The 16,795-nt window shown below is 40.0% G+C and overlaps 1 pseudogene; it reads right to left on the bottom strand.

The window, feature by feature from the left end:
* Positions 1-9,971: 9,971 nt before the first annotated feature.
* On the bottom strand, positions 9,972-10,839 carry LOC138839847 (heterogeneous nuclear ribonucleoprotein H3 pseudogene; annotated as a pseudogene).
* Between the last annotated feature and the right edge of the window lie 5,956 nt (positions 10,840-16,795).

Genomic DNA, 16,795 nt, shown 5'->3' with positions numbered 1-16,795 from the left:
CATGTGGAACCTAGATTTAATAACATATTTAAAGTAGATTTTTTAAATTAAATGTTTTAATTTTAATATAAAGGTGACATACAAAGGGGTTACCATTTTATGTCAGGTAATGAGGACATTTCTTTTTTATCTTTTTTTCTTTGCCAGTTGTGGGGCTTGAAATCGGGCCTGGGTACTGTCCCCAATCTTTTTTGCCCAAGGCTAATGCTGTACCACTTTGAACCACAACTCCACTTCCAGTTTTCAGGTGGTTAATTGTAAATAAGGGCTCATGGGCTTTCCTGCCTGGCTGGCTTCAAACCTCGATCCTCAGATTTCAACCTCCTGAGTAGCTAGGATTACCGCTGTGAGCTACTAGTACCCAGCCATGAGTACATTTCTTTTTGGACAATGTTAGCTCTTCCCTATCTCTCTCCCAGTTTTCCTCTCCCATCCTCCCTGAGTTCTTTAGTTCATTGGCATTTGGCTTTTTTTGCGGGGGGGGGGGGGAGGAGGGTCCAGTCGAGGGGCCTGAACTCTGGGCCTAGGTGCTGTCCCTCAGCTCTTCAGCTCAAGGTTAGCACTCTACCACTGGAGCCACAGCACCACTTCCGGCTTTTTTTTCTGCTTATGTGGTGCTGAGGAATAGAACCCAGGGCCTCAAGCATGCAAGGCAAGTGCTCTAACACTGAGCTACCTTCCCAGCCCCAGGCATTTGACTTTTGAAGCTTGATTTAACCAGTTCTTTATACTTCACAACTCTGCTATTTGGAGTGAATTTCTTGTTGAGAATATTTGGGTTGGTCATTTTTGGTGTGTTTTATGATTATATGTGTGATACTTTTTTTGTTTTTGTTTTTTTTTAAATAAGCTGTTCTGACAATCTAGCTTTTTACTGGTGCATATAGATTGTTTTACTCATGGTAATTATTCATGTATTATGATTTAAGTCTGCCATTGAATTTTTTTCTATTTTTCCCCTCTCTTTTTTTTCTCGTGCCTTCCTATAGGTTGCTTGAATATTTTTGTAAATTAATTTTGACATATTTTAGCATTTTGATTTTTTTTTTTGTTGGTTGTGGGGATTGAATTCAGGGCCTGGGTGCTGTCTCTGAGCTTTTTGCTTAAGGCTACCACTCTACCACTTTGAGCCACAGCATCACTTCTGGTTTTCTGGTGGTTAATTGCAGATAAGAGTCTTACAGACTTTTCTGCCTGAGCTGGCTTCAAACTACAATCCTCAGCTCTGAGCCTCCTGAGTAGCTGTGATTACAGGCATGAGTCACCAGAGACTGTTATATCTCTTTGTCTAACATTTTAAGTGGCCACTCTAGGTATTAGATCTCTATGTGTGTGAGTGTGTGTGTGTGTGTGTGTGTGTGTGTGTGTGTATGAGAGAGAGAGGGAAAGAGAGGGAGAGAGAGATTATGTGACAGTATATGCTATCAAAGTCTCTTGTTGTTTTATCAGTTTGAATAACTTGTAGAAACTTTGTGTACTTTTACATACTTTTACCCTGAGGCATTTAAAATATTTTTCTTAAGTATTGTCTATATACATTGAGTATCATATTACTTTTGCTTCAAACTGAGATGGAGTGACCCAACTCTTCTAAGGGAATATGACTAAGAATTATATTACTTACAAATATAGCTAGGAATGTGAATGATAGGTCTTTGTTGTAACTATTCTGTTTTTTTCTGCTTATGTGGTGCTGAGGGATCGAACCCAGGGCCTCAGGCATGCAAGGCAAGCGCTCTACTACTGAGCCACCTTCCCAGCCCAAACTTTTTTTTTTTTTGGTCGGTCGTGGGGCCTGAACTCTGGGCCTGTGCGCTGTCCCTCAGCTCTTCAGCTCAAGGCGAGCGTTCTACCACTTGAGCCACAGCACCACTTCCTGTAACTATTCTTTAATGTATAACTTTCCTTTATTTAGGCCAATTTGTAGGGGATTCAGGTTATTTGACTTTTTAATGGACAATTCAGACCATTTCCTGTGTCCAGTTACTTTGGGCAGAGAAATGTGAACCAAACACCCCTCTTTTGTTGACCATCCTGACTTGTCATTATGACAACCCAACTACTTTCTTGAAGAAACTATACTCCAGCTGAAAGGAACACTGAAACAGAAGTCATGACTCCTTCAGGAGACTCAGTCTAATCATGACTTCTCCATACAACTTTTCCTGACTTCTAAAGAAAGAATTTATGCAAGACAATATAAGTGTCCAGGAACTTTAGTGAACACTGTAGATATATTCTCACTTAAGGTGGGAGGGTGAATACTTCCTTTATAACGAACTCATCAAGAAGCTAGTTATTTATTGATGCAATGTGGGACTTGTGATTTGGTCCTTATAAAAGGCCTGTGATATGTGAAAATAGAAACTGTTATAAATATAATCCTTCATTTTTACACCATACCTATGCCACATATTCTCCCTGGCTACAGAACCAGGCCATTCAGCTCACTTTTTGAGTCCATTGGGAGAAACATACCCTGGAATTGCAATATTAGGTTCAATGATAGGCTTCTTTTCTTGTTTATCTTTTTTTGCTTATGTTATTTTAGATAAGCAAAGGTTTATCTTGAACCTTTCTCTCAGATGATGAACTGGTTAAAACAAAGAGAAGATGGTGGAGGCAGTAGCAACAAGAAAAGGCATCAGTGATAGCAGCAATAGCAATAGAGGTAAGAAGGTGGTTAAAGAGTTCTAGAGAGTGACTGGGGAAAATATGTGGGCAAGAAGAAATGGTGGAGATAATTGAGGATGGTAGAAGTATAGAGAAGGCTGTGAAAAGCCAAAGATGAGACACTGTGGGACCTGGTCACTGAAAGAGTTCCAGGGAACTACTAATCCCTCAGTCCTGATACTTAAGGCCCAAGAGATATAATACTAGTTGCTTTTAGGAGTCCAGGATCTTAACACACTAGACTTAAGAGCTATAACACTGGCCCAACACTTCCAATATTAATATTGCTGTGAGCTTTGGGTTGCTGGTCAGTAAACCCAGGATCACCCAGTTTAGTGCCCAGGGAAGTGGAGCCTCTCACCCGAGCACCTTCTGCTGTAAATGTCTTAACTTCTAGATCCTAGAGCCATACTCCTTTGGTTTTCAGGAGCAGAGCCATAAACCTCTGTGTCTATTGGTTTAGCCTGTGGGCTATTGGCATCCAAGAACTTGGAACCACCAGCACTGAGGAAGCCATTCTTTGTCTTTTCATAATTTCCAGCTGGATAGAACAAAGGAACCCCAGCTAGGCAATTGGTAGCAAAACTTCAAACACAATTTAAGCATTAAGATGAGATGGAAATTTGTTACATTTACCATCACATTTTGCCCTAGCATGTTTTCTTGCTTCATTATTTCCCGACTTTCTATCAAGACTTTTATTTTCTATTTAGACAATTACATTTAGCAATTTTTTTCAGGTCTTCCTATGCCAAATTCTCTTAATTTTCCTTCATCTGAGAATGTCTTAAGTTCTCCATTCCAGGGACAAGTTTTTGTTACAGATAACATTCTGGAGTCAATTTTTTTTTTCTTTTAGAACTTAAAAAATGTTGTGCTTTGACTGGGGATATAGTTCAGTGGTAGAGAACTTACCTAATGGGCAAGGGGACTTGGGTTCAATTTCCAGGACCACAATATATTGTCCCACATTTTATTTACAAACTTTATATCAGTTGAAAACTCTGTTTTCTTTGGATTGTTTTCTCTCTTTCTCTCCCTCCCCCCCCCCCCCCCCGTGTCTGTGTCTGTGTGCTGGTCTCAAGGCTTGAGATCAGGACCTATGCGCTATTCTTGAACTTTTATTTGCTTAAGGTTAGCATTCTACCATTTTATCAACAACTCCACTTCTGGCTTTTTGGTGGTTAATTGAAGATAAGAGTCTCACAGATTCTCCTGCCTGGGCTGGTTTAGACCTGCAATACCCAGATCTTAGCCTCGGGGAGCATGAGCCACTAGAACAAGCCACCAGCACATGGCTCATGGCTGTTTTAACTTTTTGGATAAGGTCTCTCTCTCTCTCTCTCTCTCTCTCTCTCTCTCTCTCTCTCTCTCTCTCTCTCTCTCTCTCTCTCTCATCTTTTTCTCTTTCCCTCTTCATTTCTTTCCTCTCTTTCCCTCCTCTGCCCTCTCCCCCTCTCTCCTTTTCCCTTTTCCTTTCTACCCATCCATCTCTCCCACTTTCAAAATCTTTTTTTTTTTCTGGGTACCAGTGGTTCATGCCTATAATCCTTGCTACTCAGGAGGCTGAGATCTGAGGAACAGAGGCTGAAGTTTGAAGCCTGGGCAAGAAAGTCTGTGAGACTCATCTCCAATTAACTGCCAAAAAGCCAGAAGCAGAGGAGTGAAGCTATACTGTAGCTCAAGTGATAAAGGACCTTTGAGTTCAAGGTCCAGGCCTCAATTCAAGCCCTAGTACAGGCATAAAAAAATCAAAATATTTTCTTTGTCTTTAATGTCCGGGCATTTGACTATGATGTATCTTTGTGTATTCCTTTAGCTTAGAACATTTAGGCTTAGTTTCTTCCTTTTTTTGTGTGCTGGCCTTTACCTTGAACTCAGGGCCCGAGAGTTGTCCCTGAGCTTTTGTGCTCTATCACTTGAGCTACCTCTCCATTTTTGGCTTTTTGATGTTCAATTGGAGATAACAGTCTCATGGATTTTCCTGCTGAGGCTGGCTTTGAACTGCAATGTTCCTGAGTAGCTAGGATTACAGGTGTGAGCCACCAGCGCCTGGCTAGTTTCCTCCTTTTTAATACTGGGGTTTGAACTCAGCACTTTGGCTTGCTAGGTAGATAATATACCACTGAGCCATGCCTCCAGCCCTTTTTATAGTGACAATTTGGGGGATAGTCCTCTTTTTGCCCAGTTGGACCAAGATCTTTCTATTTTATGCTTCCTACTGTATCTAAGACAACAGGCACATACTACCACGCTCAGCTTCTTTCATTAGGTTGGAAACTAGTTTTTATCCAAACTGGTATTAAGCCACAATCCTTCTGATCTCAGTCTCATATGTAACTGGGATCACAGGCATACTACTCTGCCCAGCTATTCATTGTGAATGGGATTTCTTCAATGTTTTGCCTGGGTTGAATTCAACCACATTCCTCTCAATCTCAGCCTCCCAGTACTTTGGATTTTAGATGTGAGCCACTGTGGCTGGCATGGCTTTAGCTTCTTGTATTGGTAAGCTTGTGTCTCTTGCCAAATTCAATAAGTTTAGTCTCAAATTTCTTTCAATTCTTTGTTATTAAAATTCATATTAGCATACATTATTTGTTTATACATTACAGTTTACATTAGGGTTTCATTGTGGTAATTTCATGCATGCATTCAATGTACCCTATCAACCTTACCTTGTATATCTTATCACTTTTCTTTACCCTTTCCTTAAAATAATTCACCAGGTTTCAATGTTCTATTCTCATGTATGTGTACAAGGTGTGTATCATCATATTCACTTTCAGTCACATTCTTTATTTTCCCTCCCCCTTCCACTGGTAATTGTTCTCCAACAGAACCTGTTTTATTTTCTTGTCACTCTCCCTCCTCCACTGGCATATATTAACTATACCAGGAGGTTTCACACTAGTATCTTGCATGTGTGCATGTTATATTTTAAGCCTTTCTATTGCTCTCTTTCCTCAACCCGCATCAGCTTTCAGTGAGATTCCTCATGTCATCTTCATACATAGATACAGTGCATTTTATTCTTTTCCCCTCTTTCCACTCCTCCTCATTCCTCCAAATAGTGCTTTCAATACACTTATGTACGTGTGTGTGTGTATATATATATATATATATATATTTATGTATACATATATATGTGTGTGTTTATATGTCCATGAATATGCTTGTAGTCTGTGTTAAATTCTACAAATGAATAAAAAGATGTGATAACTGGCTTTTAAAAAGTTATTGCTATTATGAAAGTGTTATATAGAGGGGTTACAGTTTCATAAGTCAGGTAAAGAGTACATTTTTTATTTTGGTGATGTCACCCCTTCCCTTCTTTCCCAGTTTTCCCTTCCCATCCCACCCATAAGTTATATAGTTTATTTTCAACATAGTGTCCAGTGAATACCACTGCTGCATTTGATCACCCTTTGTGCCTCCATTTCTGTGCTTCCCTTTACACTCCCCAAAACTTATAAATGAACAAACAGAACAAAAGGAAAGTAAATGAAAACAGAAAAAAGAAAAAAAAATCTCTTCATTTCCTAGAGTTTATTTCAATAAACATTATCTTGTATGATCATATACATACAGGCATTGTGCCTTTCTGTTCTGCTCCTAAGAGTATCCTCCTTTGGTCTCATTGTGCGTGAATGCCTAGAAACTGCTATCATTTATTATGTCCTGGTATTTTAGATCTAGCTTCTACATATGAGAGAAAACATGCATCATGTATCTTTGTGAGCTTGGCTTACCTCACTTAATATGATTTATTCTAGGTCTATCCATTTCCCTGCAAATGACATAATATTCTTTCTAATGGCTGTGCAAAATTCCATTGTATATAGGTACTACATTTTTTTGATCCATTATCTATTGTAGGGTATCTGTGATGTTACTACATTTTGGCTATTGTGAAGAGTGCAGTAATGAACATGGATGTGAAAGTGTCTTTATGGTTTCCTGGCTTGTGATGTTCTAGGTAGATGCCCAGGAGTGGTATGGCTGAGTCATAGGGAAGATCTAAGTTTAGTTCTTGTTGTTGTTTTATGGGTCATGGGCCTTGAACTCTGGGCCTGGGCACTGTCCATGAGCTCTTCAGCTCAAGGCTAGTGCTCTACAACTTGAGCCACAGCACCACTTCCATAAGTTTAGTTTTTTGAACAACCTCCAGACTGCTGTCCAGATTGGTTGTGCTAGTGTTTACATTCCCACCACCAGTGCAATAGGATTCCTTTTTCTCCACAAGCCTGCCAATGTTTTTTCAAACAATTCATAATGTTGGCCAATCTCACTGGGGTGAGATGGAATCTCAGAGTTGTTTTGATTTGCATTTCCTTTATGGCCAGCGATGATGAGCATATCCTCCTGTATTTCTTTGCCATTCTTACCTCTTTTTCTGAGAAGCCTTTGCCCATTTAGTAACTGGTTTATCAGCTTTGTGAGGGGTTAGTTATTTGAGCTCCTTATATATTTTAGATATTAAGCCTTTGTTGGACGTATTACTGGTGAAGATCTTCTCCCAGTGTGTTGATTGTCTTTCTAGTTTAATAACTATATCCTTTGCTGTTCAGAGACTTTTTAGTTTGACATAACCCCATTTGTCAAATCCCTCTCCTAACTGCTGTGCCCCTGGGATTCTTTTCAAAAAGTTTCTGACTATGCCTATGAATTCTAGTGTTTCTCTTATTTCTTCTTGCAGTAATTTCAAAGTTTCAGATCTGATGTTGAGGTCTGGCTTTTTTAGCTTGATATATCTCACTTAACATGATGGTTTCCAGTTCTTTAAATGTTTTGCAAACCCCATCCTCATTGTCTTCTGAGATTCTAAAGACCATAAGATTAAAACCTTTATTATTGTCCTACAGGCCTTGTGTTTGTTTTTTATCTTTTAAAAAGACTTTTAGAAGTCTTAGTTTTAGAGCAATTTTAGGTGCACAGCAAAATGAATGGAAACTAGAGTCCCCAGACATTTACTGTCTCCTTCCATAGGTACAGTCCCCTCTACTAGTTGCATCCTACACCAGAGCAGTGCATTTGGTACAATTAACCAACATTATTGTCATTCCAAACCCATAATTTATACTCAGGTTCACTATAAGTCTATAATCAATGGATTTGGACCAATGTGTGATAACATGTGTTCACTATTACAGTAGCATACAGAATATTTTTACTGCTCTAACATGATCTATTCATCCCTGCCTTTTGAAAACTCTTAGCCACCACTAATCCTTTTACTCTTTTCACAACCTTTCCTTTTCTAATTCATCACATAGAATCATACAGGATGCAGATTTCTACAGATTGTCTTCTTTCTCTTCATAATATATATTCAAGATTCCTCCATTCCTGATCATGCCTTGGTAGTACATTTCTTTTTAGTGCTGAGCAATATTCCATTGCCTAGCTAATTCAGCATTTATTCACTCATTTACCATCTGAAGTACATCTTGGAGCTCCCATGTTTGAGCAGGTATGAATTTAGCTACTGCTGTGAACACTTGTGTGTAGGGTTCTATGTGAAAATTTATTTTCAACGCATGTGGGTAAATACCAAGGAATATGATTGCTTGATCTGAAGGTAAGAAGAGTATGTTTGGTTTTGTCAGAAACTGATGAACTGCCTTCCACTGTGGGCTGTGCCTTTTTCACTCCTATTAGAATGAGATTGTTCTTGCTCTGCATTCTTGTCAGCAGTTAACACTGCTAGTGTCTAGATGTTTACTTTTTGAAGTGTGTGTGTGTGTGTGTGTGTGTGTGTGTGTGTGTGTGTGTGTGTGTGTGTGTGTAGGTCTTAGGGTTTGAACTCAGGGCCTAGGCGCTGTCCCTAAGATTTTGTGCTCAAGGCTAGCACTCTACCACTTTAGCTGCAGCTCCACTTTTAGATTTTTGCAGTTAAAGATAAGATTTTCATGGCCTTTCCTGCTCAAGCTGAATTTGACTTATGATCATCAGACCTCAGCCTCCTGAGTAGTTAGGATTACAGGTGTGAGCCACTAGTGCTGGCTCCATTTGAAGTTTGTAATGCGATTCCCTAATCCCACATAATACTGAAAATATTTTCATATGCTTAATTATCATATCCATATCTTCTTTTGATTCCTGTTGAGATCTTTTGGACATGTTTTGATTAGGTTGCTCATTTTTTTAATTTCTGAGTTTAAAATTTTTATTGAATATTTGGAACTAAGAGTCCTTTATCAGATACGCCTTTTCTAAACATTTTCTTTCAGTCTGAGCTTCATCTTCTCTTGATTTTCTTTCTTCTCAGTTTTTTCTCTGTTATTTGGATGGGATAATTTAAACTATTCTATCTTCAAGTCTACTGGTTCTTTCCTCTCTTCCTTCTTTCTGCTGATGAGTCTATCCACTGATTTTTCATATCTTTTATTTCTTTGCTGACATTTTCAATTTTTTCCTCTTTCTACTTCTGGTTTCCTTTAAAAATTCATGTCATTGCTCTGGTATGTTTTATCTGTTTTAAGCATATTTGTTACTTACTGAAGAATTTTCTTTGTAATTAATTTTATTATTTTTAGTTGTACAAAGGGGTTTCAATTCCACGTTTTAAGGTTTTAATTACAATGTACTTCATCAATATCCCCTCTTCCAGCTTCTCCCTCATCTCTCTCAAACCAACCCATCCCCTCCAGTTACCTAGTTCCATTTTCGCATATGTACATTGAAGATGACTGCATTCGCTCACCCTTCCTCTCTTCATCATCTCCCTCCTCTCCCTTTGATTTACTCCTCTCCCGATGAAGCATTTTTTTTGGTGACTTCTTTAAAAATCTTTGTTGGATAATTCTAACATCTGTGTCATCTCAGTTCTGAACTTTATTATCTTTTTTTCACTTAAAAATAATTTTTAGCCAGGCACTGGTGGCTCACGCCTGTAATCCTAGCTACTCAGGAGGCTGAGATCTGAGGATAGTGGTTCAAAGTCAGCTTGGGCAGGAAAGTACCTGTGAAACTCTTATCTCCAATTAACCACTCAAAAACGGAAAGTGGTGCTATGGCTCAAGTGGTAGAGTGCTAGCCTTGAGCTGAAGAGCTCAGGGACAGCGCCCAGGCCCAGAGTTCAAACTCAACCACTGACAAAAATAAAAATATAAAAAATAGAATGTACAGAAAGCAGATTTATCCCATCACAGTTTGTTGCTTTACCAAATATCATTTGGTAAATCACAGTCTTTCCATCATTATAAAGTTTGTAAAATCGGTAAGAACTCAAGTTGTATTTAAGTCTAGTAGACTAGATAATTGCTACTAGGGTTTGTATGCTGTTAGTTTTGCATTCAGTACATTCCACACCACCCACCTCCACTCCCCTACCTTTCCCATAGTGACCTCTTCTGCCTCCACCACCATATCTAATCACCCACGCCACCAAGAGTACCATAGCTTTGTGCTGGAATTGTTCTCCATTCACATTCTAATAGATCTATAGTCTTCCTTTGCATCTAGTCCATGTCTACCTTTGCTCCTCATCCAGACCCTTCCATGCCAGAGCTGCCTCCAGAGGCAGAATTCAAGAATAGTTCAATGTATTGGTGTTGCATTTAATGTTTGTCTTTAGACATAGTAAGTACAGTCTTCATGTATCACAAAATCAGCCTCAGCTGCAAGATTAATATGGACTTGGATTTAGTTGTAAGGAGGTTAGCAATGACATTGTCAGTTGCACAAAATGGTAATCCTCTCCTATGTACAAAATGACTACCATGAAACCCTGAAGTTGCCTCACCAACTCTACCATCGCCATGCTGCCCACTTTTCAACTGTCTCTCATTCTTTCATCAAAGCTTCAGGGTCCATGCCCAGCTTTATAACAACATTGTTTTTTCCCTGTTGCTCATCTTGTAGTCCCTCTTGCTATCCCAGCCATCTTCTTAGTGGATTGTAAAGTCTTTTGGTTGTAGTCCTGCTACTTCTGAAGTTGTCAATATACTTGTGTGCTGTTCTTTACATGGTTTTTCCCGCAACCATTATGATACCTCGTTTGAGGCCAACCACAAAGGGTCATGAGGGTGTCCCCTATGCACATCATCTGACAATCAATCATTAGTCTGACCCCACTGGTACCATCTCCAATCCTTGAAAGCTGTAACCAAATGTCAACTCACAAAGTTTTACTGTCTGTCCCGTGACATTTGGACTGTTCATAATTCAATCCATCTTAATACTATCTCATTTAAATGTCTCCTCCATTGTACATAGCAGCTGGTGGATAGTAACTGCCCACTTTGAGTTTGTGGAGTCCTGGGTCATGTGGAGAGCAGGGCCAGCTGTATGCTTCATCAGTGCCTTCAGCAGTGAGGAGGGTCTTGGATGGTGGCAGTGGCTGAGGAAGCTGCATAGCAGAGCTAGTGGCTGGGGTGGGGCAGCACAATGGTGGAACAGGGCCTATGAAGACTACTTATTGTGGTTTTGGCAGTGCTGGAAATCAAACTTAAGACCTTGTATGTGCTAGTGCTCTTCCACTGAGCTACATTCCTAGTCCCACTTAGTATCATCTTTATTAAATATGAGATCTTGGTGCTTGTTGTGATAAGTTATATTTTAGTGAAACCTAGGGATTTTGCTTTTTGGCATATTGCAACATCTTTTTTGTTGCATGTGCCTTCCCCCCTTTTTTAAAAAACATCTAGAATCTTTTCTATTAGCTTAAACAGGCAAAAAAGTTTCCCTATAATATTTACATACATGCAAAGTTGCTCAAAAATTTTCTCCCCCTTTGTGGATTGTCTATTCATTCTGGCCATTGTTTCTTTTACTGTGCAACCCCTTTATAATTTGATGAAATCTCATTTGTCAATTTTGCTCTTATTTTGAGAAAATCGATGGCCTATGTCTATATCTTCAAGTGTTCACATAGTAGCTTCAATTTTTTTTTTTAAATTTCCATTCTTTAAATCTTTGAACCATTTTGAATTTTTTATTTGCCAATATCGGTGCTTAAACTAAGGGCTTATGCACTGTCTCTTAGTATTTTTCCCCTCAAAGTTGGCACTGTATCACTTGAGCCACAACTCTACCTGCAGCTTTTTAGTGGTTAACTGGAGATAAGAATCTTATGGGCTTTTCTGCCCAGGCTAGCTTTGAACCATGATCCTCAGATCTCAGTTTCCTGAGTAGCTAGGATTGTAAGCATGAGCCACTGGCGCCCAATTCATTTTGAATTAGTTTTTTCAGAGAGTGAGAGACTAGATTTGCTTTTCAACATGAGGATAGTGTTTTCTCAGCACTATTTGTTGAAGAGGTTGTCTTTTCTCCAACAAATGTTGGGACACAATAAAGGACCTAAAATAAACCCACACAGCATTAACTATGTGATATTTTACAAAGGAGCCCAAACCAATTGTTCCAGTGGCTCTGTGGCTCTGAAGTGTTGTGATAACCCCAGGACAGCTGTGGCTATTTGGGAGTCATTTGTGTGTCCACATTAATTTTAGAGTTTTTCTTATATCTGCAGAGATTGACATTGGAATTTTGATTGAGATTGCATAGAATCTGAAGATTACTTTTGGTAATATCCACCATTTTAACAGCACCAATTTTGCCAACATATGAACACTGAAGGCCTTTCTATCTTCTAGTGTCTTCTACAATTCTTCAATGCTTTATGTATTTCATTGTAGTGATAGTAATAGCTATAGTGATAGTTTTGGTTAAGTTCGTGCCTAAGTAATTTTATGAAGTTATCAGATTGTGAATGAGATTTAAAAAAATCTTTTTTCAGTGAGTTCATCATCGGTACAAACAAAAATGTCTGAGATTTATATGTTAATTTTGTGTCCTGCTACATTGCCAAGAGTGTTTTTTAAATTTTATTGTGAAGATTCTGTACAGAGGGGTTACAGTTACATGAGTAAGGCAATGCATACATTTCTTGTCAAGCATTGTTACCCCCTGCCTTGTTGTTCTCCCACTAACCCTTCCCTCTCCCAAAGAGGGTTTTTTTTTTCATATTTAAGAGGTTTTTGGTGGAGTCTTTACAATCATATCACCTGAAAAAATTGGGATAATTTGACTTCTTCCTTCCCTACTTGTATCCCTTTTATTTTGTATTCTTGCCTTGTTTTGGCTAGAAGCTCAAGTGCTATATTAAATAAGAGTGGAGTGAGTGGATATCTTTGTGAAATTTGTACATTTGGGTTCATATCATGAGACTGAAAATCTCTCTCTGTCTCTCTCTGTCTTTCTCTCTCTCTCTCTGTCTCTCTGTTCCCACTCCTGGGGTTTGAACTCAGGGCCTGAGTGGTGCCCCTGAAGTTACTCTTATGCTCAAGGATAGCACTCTACCACTGTATCTACAGCTCTACTTCTGGCTTTTTCACTGCTAATTTCTGTCTGGGCTAGCTTTGAACTGCAATCCTCAGATCTTAGCCTCCTAAGTAGCTAGGGTTATAGGCATGAGCCACTGGTGCCTGGCTGAATCTTTTTTAATTCTTCTGTTTTTATCCTCTAATACTGTCACCAAGAAGGGGAAGGGGAATCACTTCATTACTATCACACAAGGCTAGAAGTCTTGGTTCCCACCTGGCTTTCACTGACCAAAGAATGGTAAGTTCTTCATTATTATTGGACAGCTTATGTTGTATACAAGATCTACACTGGTAACTAGGCACTCTTACCTTTCTTTAGTAGAGAGTTATTGCTTCTCCCCTCTCTGGAGGTGCTATCTACTTTACCACTGGTGAAAATCCGGACTTTCCTTTAGATCTTCTCTGATGATATTGCCTCAGAGGTGAGGTTACTTCTAGACACAGGCAGACTCATAGGCTCTGTACATTGCTCCCTTGATATAGTGCATATAGACAGGCGTCATTATGTGCTAGTGGGGTTAAAAGTCCCTGATTCATACTTGACCTACTGTGGCAACAAATTAGAGTACTGAGGTTCTGAGATATGCTATGTAGAGCTGAGCACCAGTGACTCACATGTGTAATCCTATCTACTCAGGAGGCTGAGATCTAGAGGATTGTAGTTCAAGTCCAGCCTAGGCAGGAAAGCCTGTGAGACTCTTATGTCTAATCAACCACCAAAAAGCCAAAAGTGGAGCTGAAGCTCAAGCGATAGAGTGCCAGCCTTGAGCTTTAAAAAAAAAAAAAAAAGCTAAGGGATGACGCCAGGTACTGGATCAGAGAGAGACATACACACAGAGATACAGAGACAGACCAGACAGAAACAGACACAGACAGAGATAGACAGACACAGAGTCAGAGAGATGAGACAGAGACAGAGAAAGCATATAGCCCATGAGGATTCAGGACTCCTCATTCATCTTTGCTGGTAAGGGTGGGGGTATCAGTGGGCCCACAAGCATTTTTTTTCTCTGCTTCAGGCAGTTGTAGAGTGGTTATTATCTAAAATGTTTTTGTCTTTCTAGGTTAATAGTTTCCTACTCTTTTGACTAGAGAGAACAATTCCTGCCTCCTCTTTGGCAGTAGTGAAATTTGAACTTAGGGCCTTCAGCTTACTCAGCAGGTGCTCAATCATTTGTACTATGCTCCTGGCCCTGACAAGTCTTTTGTTGGGACTCTTTTGTCTATGCCTTTTAATGGTTTGTTGTTTTGGGTTTTTTTTTTTACTTCAATTCTGGAACAAAGAAGGTGAAGAGAGAATACTTGTTGTTTTTCCAACATGAGGACCACGGATGGTATGCCTTCTTTCACTTGCATTTTGTTTCTTAGATTTGCCTTGTGTACCATGTCCAAGATTTTAATTATAATAGCAAGAGGAATAGGGTGAAGTATGTCATCTATCTTCCTTCTCTTATTTTATTTTATTTTATTTTTTTGGTCCGGTTGTGGGGCCTGAACTCTGGGCCTGGGCACTGTCCCTCAGCTCTTCAGCTCAAGGCTAGTGCTCTACCACTTGAACCACAGCGCCACTTCCAGCTTTCTTCTTTTTTTCTTACGTGGTGCTGAGGAATCGAACCCAGGGCTTCAGGTATGCAAGGCAAGCACTCTACCACTGAGCCACCTTCCCAGCACTCCTTCTCTTATTTTAAATAAACAGAAATACTCCTTTGCTGTCATTCCCATGTTTTAAAGAAATGAAAATAGTGTGATTCAAGATGAATCAAAGCAATGACAGTTTTAGAAAATCATTGCCCTGATTCTAACAGATACATCTATTGGATGTTGTTAGCTTGGTAGCAATGGTCATGTAGTATCTATTTGTATGCTGCTATCAAAGATTACATCTTCAGATATTGCAAAAGGGATGACAGGCTCTTGTGATATCAAGCCCCATTGTGTAGGTTTGTTTTTGTGACCTGAAGTGCAGAGCAATCAGCTTTGCAAATGTTGAGCTTCACTGTCTGGATTTTGTGTTAAGGAAGCCATAATTATTATCACATCTAATGTGCCCTTTTCAGCTCTGTACTAGAGTCTCCTGCAATCCATCCTTCCCTGTTCTGAGATCATGACCCAGCCTCAAGGGCACAAAGCCTGTCTCCACAGCCACATGTTTCATATAACAGATGAGTGGCTTGCTCTTCAGGCATCTCTTTGTGAATATCATTTCTCACAAATGAACTTTCTATAAGGATTATTAGATGGTAGGGCATTCAAGGTTATCTTTCTCTCCTTCTCCCTCCCCCCCCCCCTTTTTTCTGTCCATTTGCATGCTAGTACTGGAACTTGAACTCAAGGCCTCACACTCTTGGTCAGCTTTTTTGCTCAAAGAAAGCTCTATCATTTGAGCCACACCTCAACTTCCAGCTTTTTTTTCTGGCTAATTAGAGATGAGCTTCTCAGATTTGTCTTCTTGGGCTGGTTTTGAACAGCGATCCTCAGATCTCAGTCTCCTGAGTAGCTAGGATTACAGATGTGAGTTACCAGTGCCTGGCTTGAGGTTATCTTATAAGTCCTGGAAGTGATGATAGTCCACCTTTGCTGATTACAAAAGGCCTTCTAACTGATGAAGGGTATGCTTTGCCAGTCAGTGAGGTGGGAGGGGCACAACAACTCATCCCCATCTTGCAGGCGGCTGTGACGATCAAGTATATATCAGATGCTTTGCTCAGGGCCTGGCAGTATGAAAGCCAGTAATAAATGGCAATTCCTCCTCTTTGCCACATCCCAGTTCCTACCTTCTAACTCCTTATCCCCTTTGCATGACCACATATAAGTCCTTTACTACTTTTCCACCCCATGGGACGCCCTCCCCTTCATAAGCCTTCATATGCCACCATTTGTGGCAGTTTCCATGGTAATCACTGTCCTCATTAGTTAGGATTTTTTAGTGGCCCCTAAGTGTGTGGACTCTCCTAACCCACATCAGAGGAAGATTTCAGTGACCTTTAGGGTTGTTGAGAAATACCATCTATACACCATTTATTCAAGTCATCCTAGTTAGATGCAAGAACACACAACATTGTTTGGATGAGAGAATCACTCATCCTGTCCTGGACTCCCAGCTCCTGGACACCTGGAGAATCACTGTTTCCCCAGAACATACCGATGAGTGATTCTCTGACTGGGCTATAGGTATTGGGATGTGTGTAAAGAGGTCCAGCAGATTGGGTAACAGGGAGCCAATGTCACCAAAAGCTTCTGAGTACATCACTGAGGATTTCGCTCTTTCCTCATCCACCTACCTGTTCCTTAAGCTGCTAAGCACCATGAGTTCTACTCAGGCAGTTCTCTATACAATCTTGGTCCTGATCCTGGAACTAGCTGTCACCTGCTTTGCTCATCCACCATTTACTTGCCCTACTACTAGAGGCACTACAGATAGAACAATGAATTTCCTAATATCCTGAGATTCCCAATCTCAATGAGCTTACAAGCAAATAGAAGAAAGTAAATGGACATCAAGTAAGTTGAGAACTATGTGGAAAATTGAGGCTGACTTTGGCCAAGAGGTTCACAGTCTTGCTAGATTCCCAACTCCTTTCCTCCCTCTGTTCATCCTCCTCCATAGTTTGTGTACTTGTGTCCTGTCCACATCTGCAAGAGCATACATGAGACATTTTGAGATGTCCCAGTGGCATGAGGTCGGAGGTGAAGCATTGTCTACTGGGCGAAGACTATACAGAAGCCCTTGGGAAACAAGAATATACTACCTTGGCAGAGCAGTGTAGCCTTCTCCAGTCCTGCACATCTTTAGG

The sequence above is a fragment of the Dipodomys merriami genome, unplaced genomic scaffold (assembly GCF_024711535.1).
Source record: "Dipodomys merriami isolate MVZ:Mamm:240054 unplaced genomic scaffold, mDipMer1.0.p SCAF_3, whole genome shotgun sequence".
NCBI classification, from domain to species: Eukaryota; Metazoa; Chordata; class Mammalia; order Rodentia; family Heteromyidae; genus Dipodomys; species Dipodomys merriami.
The sequence above is the reverse complement of the archived record's forward strand: the minus strand, read 5'-3'. Positions and strand labels throughout refer to the sequence as shown.